Below are 22,657 nucleotides of genomic sequence, written 5' to 3'. Positions count from 1 at the left end.
TGGAATTCCCAGCTGTCTAGAAGAAGAAAGTTCAGGCAGCTTCATCAGATTCTAGTTGCCAGTTTGTAAGATTCTGTGTCCAAGTCCTAATTCTAAAGGAAGTTGCAAGGGCAGGAGGTATTGATTTTCAAGTGTTCACGTATTAATCTTCCTTCTTTGAGGGAGAGAAAGCACCAGTGTGGAGAAATAAAAATATATCTTTGTTGATAGCATACTGGTTGTACCCATTTCTAGAGCCATCCAGCCAAGACAATGCATATTTCCAAGGCTGAATGACATTCCAGGTGTAATGAAATAATCACATCTCTATCACAAAATATCTTCCTGTTTTTGTTTTAGTTTGTCGTATAGGCAAATAAGTTATATAGGTAGAAATGTTGACATAATTTTCCGCACATTTTTACCTAACCCTATTCATGGCAGTGCCTATTTACCTTAAAGGGTGTTACGAGAACGACTTTGTCTACATTTGTAAGGCACTTTGGAAGAGAGAATACAATATCCAGCATGAATGCTGAGTTCTGTTGTTCCTGCTGTATTTGAATCTTACAAAACAACAACACAAAAAAAATCACTGCAGAGGAATTTTTTAAAGGCTTTTAAACATGAGCAGTGTTAAATCATGAATTGCCTCTGTTAATTGCCTAAAGAATGTATATTCAAGGAAGGTACATCAGTTCTGCTACAGTTCTTATACCTGACCTACACTTACTTATGCCACTGGTATACAAACCATGTCCCCTAAATATTTAATTAAAAGTACAGCCATTCTATCATATTGATCTCCTTCCTTCCAGTTTAAATTATTCCAGTCTTAGATAAGATGTAACCCTGGAATAATACATGATCACAGGTTTCCATCAGGTGCTGTGCAATGTATCTTAACCCCTTACAGAAATGAACTGAACCAGTCTGTAAATCTGCCATGCCTTTGGGCTGTAAGAAAGAACTGAAAAGGACAGAAGAGCAATATAAACAAATCTCAATTACTCAGCACTTACTGCAATGCTTTTTAGCTATAAATAGGAATAATACATGACAACTTTGGGAAGAAGTGGATTACCAGCCATCTCAGTAATACCCAAGAGGCAACACAATCTCTGACCATCATTTATTAAAAATGAGGGTGGCTAAAGGGAAATTTCATCCACAACAAGGTTAGCACAGTTTTTGCTCCTTCAGCAAAAGGAAGTTCCCTATTGATTTTTCGAGTGGCCTGAGTCCCTACAGATCACAGAGGTCTAGCCTGAATCACAGCGATAAGGTCTGGGACAGAAGTGGACCAGAAGCTATTCCCACACCAAGCTTATTAACCACAAGGAGCGTATTAAAGCCATTGACTTCAATGAAATGACATCAGTGCAAATTAGAAGTGCAACAGCTCAAACAAGTCAGGCCACCAGATGGCAGATCATTAATAGTTTAAAGCTGAGTTTGGGGTCTAGTCATTATTTCACATTCCAAAGTTTCATAAATATTAAAAGCAATGACTTCATATAATAAAGCAACACTGGGTTTAGAGAAGAATGGACTGTTCTGGACAGAAACCCTTGGATTTTTGAAATAAATCTATATATTTTTAAAAAGCCTCCTGACTGCAATGCCTTCTATGCAAAATCTATGAAACACATACAGGTTTACAACTACCTGTAACTGCTGTTTCTTAGCTGATATTTGGCCATGCAGCAACCATAATAAATTTGAGAAGAGACTAAGAAAAAAGACCTAATCAAAAAGCTTTGTTAAGCCTTCATAGTGAAAAACGAGGCTGAGAAAGTGAAGTGAAGCTATATATATTTGGTACAGAGTGGATACAATGGCGGTACATTGTCCCTGCTGTCTGTCATTAACAGATCTCCAACTAGTTTATATTTAATGTGCTAAGGCTCTTACATTTCTCTATCACCTTACTGCTTTATTATTGAGCAAGATATTTAGCATATGCAAACTGGAATAGCTTCATTTAATTTAATGGGGCTATAGCAACAGATGCAGGCCAGGGTTCCAGTTCTTATTTGTTGAATAGATTAGTAGCTTTGTTTTCTATAGTGCACTGTGAGAAAAACTTCAAGTAAAAAATTCTTCTCCATGGCAGCTAGGCAAACTAAAGTACCAGGCACAGTGTGTCATCATTACTATTGGGTGACCAAATGGACTTTGGAGGTTCTAATCAAACCTTATCTCCCAACAGCAAGAAAGTTTCTATGAACCTTGAAGTCCTGAAGTTTTATTTGTGTCAACAGGAACCCTTTTTGTTTATCAAGTTCTAATAATCATATTTGGATTTTGGATTTTTGATGGCTCAAAGAGGGCTTTAGCATAGCAGACAAAGGAAAACTGTGTGGTAGCACTCATATCTTACATTTATTTCAATTCATAGGAGCAAGTCATGCCAGAATTTGGGATCTGATGCTTTCTTTTCAGCACTTTTAAAAAGAAAACAGAGTTGCTCCTTCCTAAACTCTAAGCTACAGCTATCAGTTTCAGTGAGTCACTACTCTCCAGGAACTGAGGCAGCAGCAGCAAGACTTACACAGCATACACACGCATAAGCAGTAGTGTTACAGGGGCTTATTCTCAGAGCATCCTTTCCTTTGTTGTTAACAGCATAGGTATAAGTACTGAAATACTGTAAAGACCCCTACCTGTGACATTCACCAACACACATGTGTTTCTTTCCTCTGTGCTTCAGTTTCTCCACCTGTAACATAAGGATAATGCTTATCTACCTCACCCAGAACTTCTGAAGGAACAGCAATGAGCCAGAATTCCAAATAAAAATATTATAATGCAATTCAAAGACTGCAATGCAATATGTAACAGTATGCTCATCTGAGTTGCATTGTATTGGTGGCTGTTGGCCTAAATCTGTTCATCTCAAAAATCTAGAACATCTGTTCTGAGTCCTTCAAAAAACAGATGGTCATGTTAGTGAAAATGAGGCAGGAAGATTAGAGACAAACCCATTACTATTTCACAAGCTCTTCTGAGTTTTTGTGCAAAGTCTGCATTGCCTACTAAAGCAAGAGAAGACTAGCTTTATACAAAATATAGATGAAAGAAGTTGCTAGAATTAGTGTTGAATAGTCAGATCCCTCTCTCAGTTATAACTGTGCATTGAAACTGACACAGCTGTACCATGAAGTGGTTAAATAGAGTTTTTTTCTTGAAAGATAACTGTGGTTATTTTTCTTTTCTACAGTTTCTTTTTCTTGACGTTCCCTTTTACCAGAATGTCCAAAGAGGGAACGGATTATCTGAATCTACTCCAAGAGAGCTTGGGGTATCCTGTGTTTGTAACCACAATGTACTGTGCACATACATACATACAGCAATCTTACTTATTTAGGTATCAGAGGATTTGCATCAGCCTTCACCAGAGCTGATGTTCTAGGCTGCACCTTGGAAGTCAGATTTCATGAAAAGTACTTATAATGGTGCATAAGAACCATAAGGTGATCATTTTGCTCAAAAGCTCAAAATAAAAAGACCATTGAGCAACATTTCATTGATGCAGAATTTATTTTTTCCAGAAAGCTTTTAAGACTTCTGTTATATAACTGAATCATAGCCAATCTTAGATAATGAATACACTGTAGAGTTGTATTTTTATTTTTTTTGTGAGCAGCCGAGTTCATCTAGATATACAATATATGTTACATGTACCATATACAGATTTGCCCTTGTGATGACATAATTCAAAACTAAAAATTAGAGTCCAGGAAAAGCATGTAATAAATTAATGAAACTTAATGAAAAAGTATATTTTTGGCTAGATTTTTCTTTGTATTTTAATATAACTAATTTACTAGGCTCAGTTGAATGTTAGAATATATTTTTTAAGCACTGACATATACACTCTCTGCAGCTCTGGAATCAAGGCTTTCAAGACTTGCTCTCCCACTCCATTTGAACACCAGGACTGAAATAGCAGCTGGAGATTTACAAAATCCTGACATGCCAGGCAATGAAGTAACTCTTTTCCTTGCTCCTTGGGGAAATCCAGTGGGATTAAAAGGAAAATAATTGACCATGTTCTTATTAGGCTGGCAAGCATGAATCTCTGGAATGGGATCAGACATTGGCTGTCAAGGGTTCAGTGAAGTTGTATAATACTCCAAAAGTATACAGCTGTCTCCAGGAAGAATAATGCAATATGAAACTGTTTTTCAAAACAAAAAGCCCACAATTTAAAATCAGGGTCTGACGTAAATCCAACAGGATTATGTTGGGTGTTACATGAGGGATAGAATTGGCCTCGTTACCTTAACAGTAAAGTGGATTGCTCATTTTAAAACAGCTACCATAATTTGTAGTGAAGAACACATGGTCCATAGTTAGTTAATTATAAAATAGTTAAAACTGTGCCTTTCATGATAAAATTAAAATCTTGATTTGGTTAATGTTTTCAGCTATGTCATTAATTATCACTCATTTCAGACTGGAAAATGGTTTTCAAAAAAGCAAGCTAGCTTCAAACAAATCTAAACTGAACTTATTATTGCACAGGATTTCAGTCATAGCCAGTTTTATTCTCATTCCTAGTTAGGTATAAAGGAACAAACAGGTTCCGTTCCTTCAATAGTGTTTTGAAATCCACAAAAACACGGAAGCAGCTTGTTAGCATAGCGGTATAACATATTCATTATATGCCAGCTGAAGTATTGCAAAGTTTGCATCAGTTGTCATGAAGATAGATTGATATTAGATAGGATTCATTACATTTTTACACCATTCTAGCCTGTAGTGTCCCTGCTTTCAGGCTAAGTAAAGAGCTATTTCCACAACAACTACAGAACAATTCATTTCTATCCTTCCAGAATACACAACATCATTACCTCAGTGCCAAAACAGCCTTCTGATGGAAGGCCCTTCTAAATGATAAATTGCACATTCAAGAAATGTAGCTTAGAAGACTATAACTCCAAAACTGTACTCTCTTATATTCCTAACCTGTATGTGTGGATAAGCTGATGAGTTTCAATTTTAGTAACTATATTTTACTACTGGATGTACATGTCTATTATGTAAATACTTTCAATAACAGTGCACAGATACCTTGTACATTCAGCTGCAATCAACTAATCAGGTACGTTTGCGTTCCCATATTTAGTTGCACCCACAGTCATGCGGAATGTACATACAACTTAAAAATCATACTTTTCTGCATGTATTTGCCAAGTTTTAAAGAATGTAGCCAAAATTGTGCAATCTAGCATTACCTAAAAACTTGACCCACCATACATATAGCTATATTTAAAACCTGCACAAACACTTCTGAATACCAATTACCACAATCAAACATTCGTGAAACTGCATGCTGCACGTGCAACTGAAGCTACAGGAGTGATGAGCGTTACCCATCTGATTAGCTATGTTCTTTCATGTTTCAGATTTCCTGAATACACATGTACCCCAAGATAAATTATCAAAATCTAATCAAAAATTTATAAATCCCCCACTATTTAAGACTCTCTAAAGAGTAACAAATGGTGATAAAACAGAGGTTCATCAACATTTCCATTAGGAAGTATATTGCTCAAATGTTTAACAGTAATTAAACCCATAAAAAGTGCTTTAGTTATTTATTTGCATTTTTACTGGTCTCTAATACAAGCACACCATTCAAGACCCTAGGTGCCCTTGGCAGTGTTTTGAAGAAAGTAATAAAAGATAATAATACCTAGCTCTTATACAGTGTTTTCACTAGTAGACCTTAAAGTGCTTTACAAAGGAACTAAGTCTCTTTATAGTCTTTAGTTGCAGCAAGTGAAAATCATGTCTATTCATGTGTATTCATATTTTGTGTCTAACAGTGGTGCACTAGCCAGATACGTTATGATTATCTTAGAGACAGCTCAGTTTAAAATTACATCTACTCCAGTTTATTACACTCCTCAGAATTTGTTTTCCTGAAGACTGGAAGAAATTGTGAAAAATGTTTGCGTGTTTCAGGACTGTCAAGTGTAATACATGATGTATTCACATTCCTGGAGGCTTATAAAAGCTAACATTCAGATCTCCATCCCCAGATTGTCTTTCCTTGGTGCCAGGTAAGAAAACAACATGAGCCTCTCTTGCCTACAGTACAGAAATAATAATAATCAAACCTCTTTAATGGATGCACTGTTTTAAAATTTCAACGCCTTTATAGTTCAACTAATTTCCCTACTCAGAGACCTTGTGGTTGAGATTTATGCATTAAACAAGAACTGTGATCACAACACAGTAACATTTTTTGAAATGTAACTAAATTAGCTTCATGGAAGAGAAAACAAATTCTTCAAAGAGGACAAGATGTTCAGTAGTTGTCAAGTAGTATTCCAATTTTAGGGAAATTGCAAATGCACTTTGGGTCCTCATCTATTTTTACTTATCTGTATGTTTGCCTTGTCTCACTCAAATGTATATACAGTTTGAATTACATCTCCATCTGTTGAGAACTATGGGATGTTGAAAACTGTGCTTTCATGATGATTGAATGATCTAATCCAGATCTCAGCTAAAGACCATCATAATTACTCAGGAAACTTAACTCCCAAGTTTCTTTAACCCCATGTTAGGCTTTGGTTAACCTCTCATTTAGGAGAAGATAAATTAATCATGGAATTTCCCTTGCCTCAGATTAGGCTGAGGCTCACAGTATATCAACCATGTTATATCAGTTAGTCTTATATGCACCTGTACTTTCCTCCACAATAACAATTTTGATAATAAAAGAGGCCTTTTTCAGACAACAAATTATTAATGAGTAGAAAGCAAGCATGTCTTACTAACAGTGAAAAATGCTAGACACACCTAACTTTCCTCTTAACGCTTACCAGTACCAACCTACCAGGCTAACCAATTCCTACAGAAACTTCTACAGACTATCTTCCATGAAGTGCACTCTGCAAGTGGTGCCCATGACACCTCCTGATCTTCCGCATATTTTTTTTTTCTCTTGAGACGACCAAATATTTTACATCCTTAGAATCTCTTGCTTCCTGGGCAAAGGCCTCAAAAATCACACAGAGACATGATTGCCTCATCTGGCAAGTCATTTTTACCTCTCAGATATTTTTCTTCATGAATCCAGTGTAAGGTTTAGAGCAGCAAAATTCCATCCATGAATGTCTATCACAGACCCTGGCTCCGTACTCATACCGGGGTTGCTGTCAAGCATCTTATGCTTCCTACCTCCCCTGTGTTTTAAGAAAACTTCCCACCTCCTTCATGTTTCAACTCTCTCCCATGTTCCCTTCTCTCCTCTCCCACGATGTCTTCCCCTCCTCCCAACGTCAGACACTCCCAACTCATTCTGAAATGTCCTACCACCCACTCATACTCCTATGCTCCCCCTTTTACAATAGCAGAGACCAAACTTTTCTGACTTTTCCCCCTTTTGCAGCACCTCCCCATCTATCAGTTTTCAACTGCCTCCTCTTTTCAATTACCTTTTGCTACTCAGTGTCCCAAAATGCAACAAAAGACCTATCATATACTAGATGACTCCACATACTTTGACACACATAGTGCACCTCAAAAGATAGCCCAGGCTGGCTGGCTCATTCAGAGTTCATCATTTCCATCACGCAGCTGTTCTGTTAGTGTGGATGTACATCTTGGCTGTTTGGCCACCCGCCTGGTCAGTCAAACATTTGGTTGTGGTACTGCCTGTCAGTCCTCAGGTGAACCAAATAATGCCGGCTGCCTCTTAACTGTTGATATGCCAAAGAAACTGCCCTGCAAAGCACATGCTGCACAAGTCTGTCACAGAGTCTCAATCAATAACCTATCAATATTTCTAGGTTTTTACACAGCCTCATCTGTGGCATTCATAACATTATTACATTTCAGCTCCCCTTCTGTCACAATCGTATGTGACATATTACATTTTATTTTAAAATATGTACATGCCCTAAGTTGCTTGAGAATTCTAAACAGGATCTTCACAAAGCTACAGAACATATGTTTGCTTCTACTAATTGATATAAACTGTTTTCCCTTTTAGAGAGCTCTGTACGAAATAACTCCAAAATAATTGGATTTAAACCACAAAACAAACTGTTTCAAGGTGGAATGGATGACAACAGTGTGCTGATTGATCAGCCCATTACAAAGGAGGGATCCAGAGGGATCTAATCTAGTGATGGCAGCTGTTGCTCTGTCAAGATGTGACTAAAGCATGATGCTTAGTTTCCCTGCCTACATAAATGGCAATAATGTATGTCTATCTATTCTGAAGATTTGCCATCAGATTCTAGCACTCTTGTATAGGTGATAAAAATTATAATAAGCCCACGTTCAAATAGTTAAAAACATTGTATGTATTGACGTAAGAGTAAGATTATGCTATGTAGAAATGTTAACACAAAAATATGGATGAAAATTGACTTGCACAAACAAATATGTTAATATAAATAAAATATGCTTTATAGAAAGTTAAATAAAACTGCATGGCATGGTTGGAAAGCATGATTCTTTTTAAAAAGAGAACCAATGCAGCAATACTGAAGAAATAAATATCTAGAAGAAGTGAACAAAATCTTGGTAAATTATTAAAATCTCCTCTTGAAACAGACTACACTTTTTTTATGCAATGAGTCCTTGTAAACCAAATACTTATGAAAGGAACCCTCCATCCCATCTGCAGCTTCATCCCATCTTCTCAAGCTGGAGCTGCACTGGGAAGGGCAGTGGAATTCACATGGAGGGCTGTGCTGCATACCCTTGTGCCTCAGTTCCCAGCATTATCAATCATGTAAATGGCCAAAATGGCTATGTGGATTTGCCATACTGTTGCTATACAGAACAAAACTTCAGGAGAATGTAAGGATATGTAAGCCATTGAAGATTTCCAACAAAGCCTCCAAAAAAGAAATCAAAAGCATTTCTCCATAACAAACCTTAATTAAACATAGGATGATCTTCCTATGGGTTAAACATACTCTGGCTACAGGGACAAGGGACCCTGCAGTACCACAGTGCAGCCAACCAAATCTTGACAAGAGGCCACTGCTCTACATGATGGTTGTAGTCATTAAGGCTGATAGAGAACCTGCCATATAGCAGGACCTACAGAATTTATTAATACAACTTTTTTTAAAAAAAGTTTGCATTATTAATATAAATGGGGTTTTTAGCTTGGGTACCAGAAGAAATGGTTACAGCAGGAGCAGTAATGCAATACAGGAAATAAATGGACCCATAGAAACAAACATTTTACACATTTGTAGGTTTGATACTACTAAAAGACCATCATAACCAGAGATTAGATTTTAAAAAGCAAAGAAGGTGGAAAAATATCCCTGAACTGTGCCAAAGATACCTGGAGTGGAACTGAAAGTGCCAGAATCTGCTGTGTAGTAAAAAGTCAGTTTCAGCTTCCTTGTAAATCAGTAGGATTTGCCTTGACTAGAAGAGGAACAGGATCATACTCTAAGATAAAAAGCACACACTAGTAACTATGACCAGCATCACTAGGATTACTCACCAACTCTCCAAGCTTTCAGAGAGCTGATAATTTAATGGAAATTTTTAAAAACAAAGCAAAACAGAAAAAGATGTCAAAACGAAAAGAATGTACCTGATCTGTTTTCTCCATTTCCCTCATAATGTCTCACTTCTTCCTTACTTCAGGTAGTTCAAATAACAGGATTTAAGATTTGGTTTTGCAATCAAAATATAGTCACCCCAAACCCAAGGGTTAGGGCTGGAGTAGGAAGCATCTGTACAGAATCCTTTCTTGCACCTGCTACTCCCAAAACCACAAAGGAAACCTAAAGCAAAAGTCAAAGAATTACACTGCATGTGCAAATTTTCACTTACAAGGGACTACCTCCCTTTTTCTTCCCTACAGTTGGTACTTTTTAAGTGCTTACTGAAATCTACTTTATTTTTTCAGCTAGTGAGTGTTTAAACTGACTGTCACATTCGTGTTAGTAATGTAATGGAAATCAACTTTTTCCTACAAATCCCATCCCTCCAAAAGAGAAGGATTACTGGTATAAGTAAGATTGCCTACAAATGCAACGGAAAAGAAATATTTATGAAAGTGGCAAAGGGAGCAGTCTGACGAATGATCAAAAGATTTCAGAGTACGCACAACAAAGGAGCTGAGATTCTCACACATACAGAAATATGAGAGAAAAATGTTTTCCTGGGGATAGCACCTCCAATCATCACATAGAAATGAACATAGAAAATACACTTTTTTATGGATGATTTTGCTTTGCAGCAGGAAGAGGGTTTTAAGGTAAATGGAAAATGAGGAAAAAAATAGTTTAAGTATTTTTCAGTAAATGCATACGAGCATATTCCCATTGGTCACAATGTAAAGCACCTAACATATCCCAGGCATCAGAACAACACACAAACAGGGGTCGTGTCTTGTTTTATCAACTCAAATATTCACAGGCAAGAAAAAACTGCAAAAGAATAATAATTTACAATAGCCTGGAAGCTGTTAATTTAAACTGCAAAGAAGAAAAATGTATCTGAACAGCAACAGTGGATCTTCATGTAATGTAGAAAAAATGGGCAACAAACTGATTTTCTCTGGAATCTTTGGAAGCCAAAGGTTTGCAAAATTAATTAGCAAACATGTTAATTAAGGAGTCAGGTCTCTACCACAGTATCATCAGGCTTGGCATGGCGGAAGACTTTTCAACCCATTTTAAATTTATGACCTTGTTGCTTTTGGTTCATGCTTCTCAAGCAGCTTTGATCTCAGAATGGGTCCCATGTTTAATTTTGTTTCCTTCTTGCTCTGTACTAGTAAATTTCTATCTAAATGTTACGGTGATGCAGCGCAATGAGATCTTGGTACAGAATGTTATTTTCTGATTAATTCTTTTGCCATAGTGGCCTTACCTGTAAATATTTAACCCACACTGAGACTCTCAGAAGAATGCACGAAGTAACTAAGATGAAAGTGAAATAGCATTTCCGTGAGTCAATTATACTTTGAAAATTTTGAGTTCACCCTATTTACAACCCTTCTTTGTGATTCCTTGTGACAATCTGAGTTGGAACAGAGTCCCACCATGGGTCAGAGGAAATAATAGATTCTAACTCTCCCTCTTCCCCCACCACAAGGAATAAAAAATTTCCTCAGTATCTACTTTGACATCAGATCAGAAACAAAAGTCGAAATGTGAGCACTAAACTTGCCATCAGACCAATCTGCCTTTAACATGACCCTATAACACCACAAACACACACTCTGTGAAAAACTGTTTGAATACACTGTGAACCTGGGAACACAAGGCCGCACCTCCTGCAGATTAGCAGATTTGAGATCTCATGGTATTTTAGTCTGGTTCAATCCAATTTAATCTAATTTTCACTAATCTCAGTGGTACTTGAAACTCAGAAAGATGCTTCAAGAATACATAATTTCCTACAACCTTCATGAAATTAAAGATCTCAGCAAAGGAGAGAAACTGAAATTAACTCTGTACTAAGGGGCAAGACCATCTCTGCTCATTTCTCTCCTCCCACTTTAGGCCCCTTATTTTGGTTTGTGGTTACCCAGTCACTACACATATACCAGCACACATCATTTAGCATCAGTCACAGCACACTCTGCCTCTCATGGTATAGAAAACAAGGAAATGGGAAAGAACACTGGGTACATGCTGAGGATCAGCAAAATGTGGGATGGAATAGGAAGCATTGTGGAGAGATGTGGGTTGTGGCTCTAGAGCGAGTTGGGACACAATGTCATTATAAACTAGGCTTCATTAATTCTAATGCTGATGAAAAAAATGTTTTGATGTCATTTTTAACCAACACAACTTAGATATTACTGCAAAAAACCCCCAACCTATGAATATGGAATAGTAGATTAATAGAGTATTCAAAATATATCTCTACCAATGCAAAAATGTCATGTCATTAATCTTATTCATAGTAGCCTATCTGAAGAGAGTACGCAGAGTGGTTTTAAAGAAGTTGGCTTTTGTCCTATAACTCTACCTCAAAGTAGATAAAGCAGGTGGAAAGAATTTGATTCATCTGGGAGAAACAGCCCAATCCCACTATTTTTGATAAACACATACATAAACACACGGACAGATTCTATGTGCATATTTTTATAGCAGTAACAACACAGGAAATTCAAGTCACCGTCAGTATTACAGTAAACCAGCTATCGGCTGTTTTATCTTTTGGACATGTATTTTCAGGAAATCAATTCAAGTAACAAATTGCCAGACAACTTTGTTAAAAGATAAATATTTAAATACTTTGACAGTAAGCTCTTCCCCAGATTCATATCCCATCCATTGCTGTTAAAGAGTAAGAATTGTTCTGGCAGATATGAACCTGGAGGTGTAAACTAAGTGTTAATTTTGTCCTTCCTCTACTATGTTTTGTTTGCACTGTGGTGGAAATACATTATAATGAACCATATCCGTAATATAGAAGATAAAATTTACTGGAAGGAAAGCAGAAGTTCACAAAGTGATATTCCTCCGTCAGTGTTTTTACACAGGTCAGAGCACACCAAAGCAACTTGGTCTGCTGTGACTTTTAATTGTACGTTGTGGAAACTTTGTGTGAAATATCTGGTGGCATTCCTCCCCCTACATGCTTGACTGGCAATCTTAAATTACATATTGGACTTGGTAGTTAATGGTCCTCTGTAACATTCTAAGTAGTGACTTAAAAAAACAATAATGTATCACAGTCCAAGGACTGGAAGCCTCTAACAGTCACTGTAAATAAAAATATTAAGTAAGGGAGAACATACAGGTGATGGACATCTTGTTATTAATTTTAGTGTTACAGATGTCTGTGACGTTTTTCCAATATTGCTTTATCACAAACTCACATTTTGATTCCCATTTATGATGTTCTGCTCCTCAGCACTTACAGATGACACAGCTGTTCTGGATTTGACTTCAGAACAAAACCTTCAGAGCTTTTATTTCTCTGTATTTTACTTTTGAATTGAAATTCCAGTTCTGCATTAGGCCTTTAACTGGACATTTCTCAACATATATACACACCTGTGTGGATGCTTTGTATAACCACAGCCAGAAGACCTTTTGCTCTAAGGAAAATACTAACAAAAATACTCCACACATAGGACAAAGTACATTGAAATTCTGAAATCTGGCTTTATAAGACTCAGTTGTATGTAGAATGTCAACCAGAGCTCTCCAAACTCAATGGAAGCACTATGACGAGTCAAGTATGTGTCAGAACACTTCTAATGAATCTCTGCAGATACAAAGGTCTTACATGATACACATGGATAGCATCTGTGCTACTTCACCAAGAACTTCACTTTGATAATGTTTCTATGACAAACATACGTGATATTTTTACAAAAACTCACGAGCTAGAAGTTTTAAATGTGATTCACAAAAAGAATGTATAGTGCTACGAAGACATCAAAACAATGTAAACAGTCAACAAATATGCAATTTGTTAAGTCTACCATGTTCCTTTATCTTCACCCAGATGAATGCTTATTGAGGTGAAAAAAGGAGGAACCTGAGGCACAAACATCATAATACATTTCTTTTACGATTTGAAGGTAAAGAAGACAGCAAACAGGCAGGCTTAAGATAATCAATAAAAGTAGCTGCCATTTTATAAGGAAAATTATACTGGAAAAATCTACTCTCTAACTATCATGCAGAAGAGAGGAAACCGTAAAATCTCAGCTTTATCATGGAGTAAAGAAATCACAAATATTTTTGCTTTTTGAAGATAAAGGTCTTCAGTGTTTTCTTGCTATAATCCTCACCTCCACCACAACTCTAGTGCAAATAACTCTTGGGGTTTGTACGGTCAAAGCCTGGCTTGGTTTTGTTATTACTACTATAATATGTCTCACTGGAATAACAACATGACAAAACTTCCTGGAAAGCGAACTCTCAAATTAATGCTGAACTGAAGAAACACATCCGTAACAGAAGTGAAAGAGTTACTGGAAAAAATTACTTGGAGTTTCTGTATTTCTTTAGCTTAAAAAATATATCCGTTGGAGGAACTACACCATCAATCTGGCCAGAATAAATAATTCAAAATATCGCTCTATGCTCATGATGTTACTGGTATAATTTCTGCATATTAAGTTACCTTTGTATTTAATTGATAGTGAAAAAATAGAAGTACCATCTGATAGGTAAGTCTTTACTTACCTGTGATGATTTCATTGCAAATTCCTGTAAATGAGATGAAGTCAAGCTTTTTAAAAACTGACATATGATTGATGTGATCAGAATGTAATGGTATACTTCTGTAGACAGCAATTCTGACCAACAGGGGAAGAAAATTCCATAAATTTTTTTGTTAAGAGAGATGCGAAAAATCTATTCTGCAAATGCTTTTGTGTAGGAGCTGCTGATTATAATATTCATTTATAGGCCAAGAAACAGGATTCTAAGCCTAAAGTAAAATTCATACTGTGTATGTCTATGTGTCCATCAGTCATTACATTTTTAAAGTTAAATATTTTCATAATTTAAATCAATTTTTATTACGCCAAAACAATTCTACTTTATTTGCATTAAATTACTATAGATTCATGACCAAATTCACCACTGCTATAATGAAACACAGCATTCTTAAAGGGTACAATGAAAAGCACCATAAGCATAGTGTGATTTGCGCATTCCTTTGGTGTTGATTAAAATCTCACAAAAGCACTCTGAGGTCCACAGTTTTTAGCATTTAATGTGTCACTGCCAAAATATTAATCCTGATTTCATGATGACTCATTGTGAACAAAGATTTTTATTAAAACAATGTGGTGAATAACATAAAATAATACAACAGCACCAAAAAAGTCTCATCAGGGAAAAAAGAATATGATCCAGATTTTCAAAAGCAAGTATAAAAAACATGCTTATGCACACACATTATGTACGTTTTTGAAATGTTGGCTCTGAAAAATAAAAATTACATTTAAAAATAGTATTCAATTCTATAGTTCATGGCATAAATTGAGGAAATATCTTAGACAATGGATCCACAGGCAGGAACCTTTCTCCAACTTGGCCTACAAAACCTCAGGGACAAGCTTCAAAAACTGATCATTTAAAACACAGTATCCTAAAGCTACACACATAAACAACTGCACTATTTTTCACTCTAATAAGCATGAAAGTAATTAACATAGTCACTGGAAACTCCTTGTGGTGTTTTCCCTTCATTAAGCTAAGGCCAGCTATTTAATTTAGCCTGAAAATGGGCATTATTCACATTAGTAAGTATTCCTTACTGAGAATTCTGACCCTCGAACCCTGTCAGTCAATTTAATCAGCCCAAGTGGAGAAGATACATCACTGAAAAATAGGTTGTACTGGTAGAAACAGCAATGGCAAACATAATGATAAGTAACAATTGTCAAGTATATCGCTATACACAGCATGCTACCATACGTAAGCCTTGTCACCTCTGAAAATATTCATAAAGTATAACTTCTGTGCAAAACCACTGAGCTAACCAAATGTCAATATTAAGTCCTGATTTTCTGGGTTTTGTAGACTTACATTTGTGAGTAGTAGTTCATTTTTTATTCCCAAAACAATTGCTTCTGCTCTGAAAATAATTGTCTGAAACAATGAAAAGGATTTCTGTAGTTTGAGTTGATGATGAGAAATAGCAAACATCTGTTTGCCAGTATTGCAAAGTGTGAGCTTCTCAAAAACCTGCCTATTTGGGAAATGTCAGGTAGCTAAATGCAGCTACCAGCTTCCTCAGTAATACCAGCATAAAGAAATAATTTGATACAGTTTAGCTCAGTTTTGCAACTATGTATTTTTTATCTTTTTGAATGTGCTTAGATATATTTACCTAGTATGCTACACACCTACCATGTTTTTCCAAAAATGTCTGCCTTAATCTTCCGTGGAATTTCTGCATTAGAGAGAGCATGAGGTGATACTAAATCTCTGTAAGTACGATTTTTTCAAGACACAACAGGATGAGCTGGGTAAGCAGAACAGTTTCACAGACGATACAGGAAAAGGATTATACCAACTTTTGAAGTGTTTCACATAGGTGAAAAGGATAGAAGGGTCTTGTAGGCATGAAGGAGTAATTCAAAGCCACAAGGATTGATATTCAGGTCAATAATCCTGTCTACAACTGAAACTTTCTGGTAATGCTAAGTATTTCCTAGAACAAGAACCCTTAAAACTCATTAATGTCAGTGAGACACACTGGCATGATTTTAATCTTGGCTTGTAGCTATTGTCTATTGATTGTATTTAAACTCCTTAATAGAGAATATGAACATATTCTGATATATAAATATCCAAAGAAACTCAAACACAACAAATTATTCAGAACTTTCACACCTAAATGTTTTCTTTCTATAACGTTTTCTTAGTTCTTCCAGTGTCATTTACCAACTTAACTAAGGAAATCTGAAAGGAGACAGCCAGGCAACATATTTGCGCATCTAGAGCCCCAGGGAGTTCATGACAGTTATGACTTCATGTCATATCAAATTTTAAATTTGAGGTGATTACCATACCGATAGCTTAATTGTACTTCAAAGCTGCAATAGCGTTTTACTATGAGACAAACTGAGGCGCTTTCCATGATCATGGCAAGTGATAATTTCCTCATCCACCATATTTCACATATATTGCAGACCACTAACATAAAATCCAGATCTGTCTTGAAGTTTCCATTTACTACAAGGCATGGTATTAAATTTTATTCGTAGTACAGAAAATCTTTATACATAATAAAATCTACAACAGCAAAATACTGCACTGGCATGTAATGTGGTACTTTTGAAAATAACAAGAACGTGGAAAGACTGAAATCAGGTAGCACTGCTTTTTAGACCAACCAAGTGTGCAAATAAGGGCTTATGTATATATAACTGCAGTAGAACACACACTGGAATGACTCGCACCCCTGACTTGCTCATGTGTCAGCCACTCATAGGTATTTGATTCCAAATATTACACGTTACCATACTCACAGACAAGGCCAAGAGGTACAATTCTGCGGAGGAGAATGGTTGCTCCTCTTACAAGGCAGGTAAAAAGCAACTTAAATAGTTCCACAGAGAACACGAAATGCTTCTGAATCTTCTTTTACACTGCTTTATCTATAGAATTTTTACTAGAGGATTGAATACACTGAAAAGATTCTAGCTTTCACTATATGATTGTTTAATGGAGCATTTGGATTAAATGAGTGTATCTTACAGCCTAGAGCTCTCTCTACATGCCTGTGCAACTACTCAGCAAAGTTTCACACTGTGTCTGTAAGAGAACCAGACACAGAACACAGCTCAATTCCAGTGTAAACATTGTAGGAGAAAAAGTTGTATTACACACACTATGCCTATGGTACATATTTTTTAACCCTGTACTTTTTTCTGAGTGGCTGTAGCAAATCATTGACTACTTGGTAACAAGATCTACCTGCACATGCACATAACACAAACATCATCTAATGTTGACTATCTACAAAAATGCCTGGTTCTGTGTGTGTTAATCCCAAGTAGTGTTCTCATTAACTGACAATACTTACTACATTTTCTTCATTGCAAACAAGAAGAGCTATTTAATATGCATAGTGACAAGAATATTAATTTGCAGATTTTTGTGTTTGGCATTTTGAACCAATCTTTCTCAAACTGGCTTTCTTGTAAGAAATAATCCTGATGGGCAATGCTCCACAAAGATTCAATAACTACAGATGATGGGGTTTAGGTTGGGTTTGTTCTTCGATTATCCTTTCTCTGGGGATGTCTTATTATATAGCCACTTGGGTTTCCACTAGAGTAATGACAAAGAATCCTTACTGGGACAGATAACTTGTCTAACAGTTACATTAATTGCACTCTAATCAGATGGTGTACAGTACTACCCATCTTTCATAATTTACCAGCCTCCTCCTTTCTAAGTATCTGCCTATGCCACCAATTTGCATGGCATTCGTCATTCAGGATCCTTTGCTGCTTTATATTTTCCTAGCTTTCCTTCCTCTCATCGACATTAATTTTAGTGCTGTGCAGTTCATGTCTTCCCAGTGTTTATAATGGAGCTTCCTTCAAAAATATTTTTTCTTGGCATATTTTCCTGTCTTTGAGTCCAGATGGAATTTGCTGAGAGTTTATCTCATTAGGAAGTATTTTTAATTAGGAGAAAAACAATTTATTTTTTCCTCATCTTATTATTTTTAATTCTTCTATAATTAAGAAGTAAGGCATGAAAAGATTAAATACATTATATTAAAATGAAGATGTATTAACCAACAGCATTAACGTTCTCATGGTCTATAGGGTAGAAGAGTGGGAAGAACCTTCTGATAGAGAAATTTAAACCTGGCACCAGGGGACACATGCACACTCCTTGGCATTTAATTAAAAATGTCATTGGAAAGCTGCTGAATAACTTCCATCTTAAACAATTAAGCCTAAATAGTGACTCAGGCTTCTCTAGATCATTCATTAGAAGAAGCTGTCAGTGCTTAGGTACAATACACTCATAACGTTAATGTCAGCTGCAAAGTAATGTTCATGGTATTCAGAGATATACACAAGTTATATATCAGAACACTACTAAAAAGTTAATTTTGTGGAAGCCACTTAATCTAGAATTGAAACATAGTTGTGTTGCTGGGCTGCCCAGGAGAAAGTGTACCTAATGAAAGAGTAAAGAGAAAAAAAAATGAGGACAAGAGTTTATTAATAAAATAGCAATACAGGTGCTTAAACAGTGCTTCCGTGCCTAGACTATAAATCTCTTGGCTTCAATTTACGAATTTAGTGTTTCTGACGTAATCTTCAGAAGATACTAAGTCCATGTAGGACAGGAATACATTTGGTCTTTAATAAGGAAACTTGAAGCACTCACTGGTGGAGACAGGTAAAGAAGGAAGAGTATAGCCATAACTGGTTAGCTCTGCTGGAGAAATACTGCATATGGTCACTCCTCATAAGCAGGGGCAGGGGACAATGGCAATGATGGAACTGGCTGGCTATTTTAATAACATGCAATATTCTACAAAAATTAGAAATTGGGTTTCAGCTTAGTTTTCTGTGTAAAACCTTTTATATGCATATTTATATGTCTATATAGGCAAAGTATTTCCCTGACATGAAATCTCATCCTAAGGTTTTGAATTTTATCACACAGTACAAGAACAAGCCTCCTTCTCTTTCCTGTTTCTTTCTGAGATTGATGTAATTTCTGACTAGAAAACTATATTATAAAATATTTTAAGGTTAATTTTGGGGAAAAGGGATCATGTCTAATATGGCTTGTTTATGGCAATGAATGATTTAAATTATTCAAATAACTTCTTGGGGTAGTTCATAGAATAACAAGCTCAAAAACCCCCATTCTTCCTGCATTCCAAATCAATTTCTTCACAGAAAGCAATTACATATAAAACAACTGATTCACACTTAAAGAGCACTAAATTAACTTTTACCACTGAGGAAAAAGTCCCATATGTCACTGTGGACAGTTCAATGAAAACCTTCTGTTTGACATGGATAATCCATCAGAAAGATCAAAGGTGTTTAGAAAAGCATCAGGAATTGACTGAACAACCATCCCCCAACCTAGCACCTCTGTATCAGTAAGTGGCATACTCTGATCTGGAGTGCTGTGGTCAGGTATGGCCCCACAATCTTGAAAAGGACACAACAAAAAACCCAAAGGTTTTGAGAAAAGTGAAGTGCTGGCCAAAGGACTAATGAGACTTTTGTGTGACAACAAACAGATGAGAGTAAGGTTGTTTTGCTCAGAGGATTTTAAAGAAGAGAGGGAAGGAGGGGATTGCAAGAGCAATTTAAGAGCACAGTGGCTACCAGCTCTGGGAACCCCATGGATCACCAACTTTCCATGGTGTCAGAAAGAGCTGAGGACATGCAGATACTCCTGGACTGTGGCATTCCTTGCTGTTCATTTCTCTGTGCTCTCAAGGTGAGCACAAAAAATATTTTCCCTGTTATTTTCTTCAAATGCTCTTTCTAGCTCGCGTTCCTCTTTCAGCTTGTTAATTGCTGCTTTTATTTTGTTGACTTCAGGGTTTTTTTGGTTTTGACTTGGCTCCACAGTACTATCCATCTGCTCAGTTTCAACTTTACTGCCTATAGCAGCAAAACCTCAGCTCTAATAAAATAACCACAGTCTTTGAGTATGTGAACATAATAAATACATTAAGCAGTTCAAATGCAATTTATCTGTGAAAAATAAGAAAAAAGAAACAGATTCCCAAATGAAAAATCAGAGCTTTCCCCAAAAGGTGATTATTTTTCAGTCCTTTCACTGGGCCACATTCTCAGGTGGTTTAAGTATGTCCAAACCCTTTTATTTAGATTTATATTAATTCTCAGCACCAAAAGATATAATCTTACTCATATAGAAATTATATCAGATGCAGACAATTATATGTATATATATCGCACAATCAGATTTACATTCAACAAATGCAACACCACATCTAGACACATTAACTTCTGTTAGACTGGAAGTTAACACATAATCTAGAAACCACAAGTTTTAAAGACATTCCAAAGGACCTTCTTTGCTTTCACAGTATACAGGGCGGAGCAGTTCTATATGCATGATTCTGTATCTAGTAATAATCCTATACATGAAATTACTATCACACCTAATTACAGGGACACATGGAGTGTTGTGCTATGCATATCAATGGTAAACTGCTGTGAGGAAATGCCATCACTTCCACAAAATGACTGTTTCCTCATGAGATTTCCTCCTAAATTTAGACTAGAATACTCCCAGTTGGAAGGGGCCTCCCTACAAGGATCCTCTGGTCCAACTGCCCGACCACTTGAGGTGCAAAAAAAATTAAAGCATACTATTAGGGGCATTGTCCAAATACCTTTGTAACACTGACAAGCATGAGGCATCAACCACCTCTCTGTTCCAGTGTTTAACCACCCTCTCGGTAAAGAAATATTTCCTAATATTTCCATGAAAAAAGCCTGAATTTTGCAATGGTATCCACAACATTTCGAAAACTGACTACATCCATTTTATTAGTGTTTAGGAGATATTTTTTCCGATTTTTCCTTTGTTTCTCAGATCATATAGCTATGCAATAACTCCTCTACTTCTTCTTGGTCTGATATTCAGCCTTGTAATAATAACAAACAGACCACTCAAAATAGAAGGAGAAGAAATCAGTGGGCAATAGGTAGAATACATTTAATTTGCACAAAGTACTGTTTCAAATATGATAAGTTCTGTCAAAGAAAAAAGATACTCCAAAATGAAATGCAGAAGACAGAGAAATATATAGCCTCCATTAGAACATGAATTCTGTGTCGATGCCTGCCTTCCGGCAAATCAATACAGAGTAAGAAATCCATTGTAAAAAGACTGAGGTTTTCATGCTGTCATTAACCATATTGCAACACTGACTTTTAAAACATTAAAAAAAAAAAAAAGAGAGAGAGAGAGAGATTTGCTGTACCTATCTTGTACCTATCTGTGTGAGAGACAGAGATGGAGAGGATCCATGCAGTTTCAGTTCCAGGTGTCATTCTGCTGCTTCACACTCACATAAATTACCACTGACCTAACTCACATTTACTGCTGAAAAGCTATTAAGACTGTAGGTGAACTTCCTTCTACAAATGAAGATCGAAGCTCTAGTATGACTTTGATCAGAAGTCATGTCTTTGCTTTCTATATCCAGCTATTCCATCCTCAATCCCACATAATTTTAATGAATTGTGCAGAATTTCTTCTCCCAGAGAACCTGTAAACACTCAATAAGAATTTTGGATGAGATGTTGCTCTTCCCTACTCCCCCATTTTATTGAAAAAAAACCCCAACCCAGGATTTAATAAACCTAATGAAAAAGGTGCAACAAGTTTGAAGTTTCACTGAAGATTATTAGCACTAGTTTTGTACAGTCCCTGCTCCCACATTAAGGTGGTCTGGGTTACCATGAGAATCATTTAGTCCCATCTTCTTTACTACAAGAAAACGCCATTGTTCTGAGGAAAAGAACAATACAGAAGATGAGTGAGCCGTAATGAGTGAGCTGAGAAAAGACTGAAACTAACTAAAAGCCAAAAGCATCCCTGTTGTCATTTCAGGGAAGTTAATGGAATAAGAAGGATAAATTTGAGACTTGGAATCAATGTACAGATGGATGAAAAGGTTCTATGTTAAACAAAAATCGGATTGCCTGAACCAAACACTAAGAAGTCATGCAACAGGTTTCTGTAGGATTGAAAGCTGCCTTCTGTTGGTTTCCTGTTTTCATTTGACCCTTTATAAGAGCTATTCAGGACCTGTCATTGTCAATGTAAAAAGCAATTCTAAGCACAAAGCTTTGACTATATGAGCAGATGGCAACCTTATCCCTGAATGTTAGTTCACCAGGCCGTATGCAGCAGGCTTTCACATTAAAATTTAATCAAGATGACCATACAGATGTAGAACAAAGTGGTTTCAAACAGACACAAAGCAAACAAGGAATGTGCCTAAACTGGGCAGGTTTGAATGGCTGAAAACAAAATAGCTTGTGACTTATTCTAATAGTCTTTTTCAATTGTCAGACCTAAAGAAAAATTCCCTCTGGCAGTTTAATATATATAGCACTATCAATATCAGATTCTCAGTTTATAGAAACATCAATTTTTTCTTATTCTCTCTGGCATTCTTCAGATGATAGCATTAAGCTATGTATTGATACATC

The 22,657-nt window shown here is 36.3% G+C and overlaps 1 long non-coding RNA gene across 3 annotated transcripts in view; it reads right to left on the bottom strand.

Moving 5' to 3' along the window:
• Positions 1-22,657, bottom strand: part of LOC129736907 (uncharacterized) — a 179,176-nt gene that overhangs the window by 45,984 nt on the left and 110,535 nt on the right. For 2 of the 3 annotated variants that reach the window (XR_008734085.1, XR_008734086.1), the window contains exon 5: positions 2,646-2,701. This is a non-coding gene — a long non-coding RNA (uncharacterized LOC129736907). The remainder of the gene's footprint in view (positions 1-2,645; positions 2,702-22,657) is intronic. The other variant, XR_008734087.1, reaches the window with a different exon arrangement.

This window comes from Falco cherrug, chromosome 10, assembly GCF_023634085.1.
Source record: "Falco cherrug isolate bFalChe1 chromosome 10, bFalChe1.pri, whole genome shotgun sequence".
NCBI lineage: Eukaryota > Metazoa > Chordata > Aves > Falconiformes > Falconidae > Falco > Falco cherrug.
The sequence above is the reverse complement of the archived record's forward strand: the minus strand, read 5'-3'. Positions and strand labels throughout refer to the sequence as shown.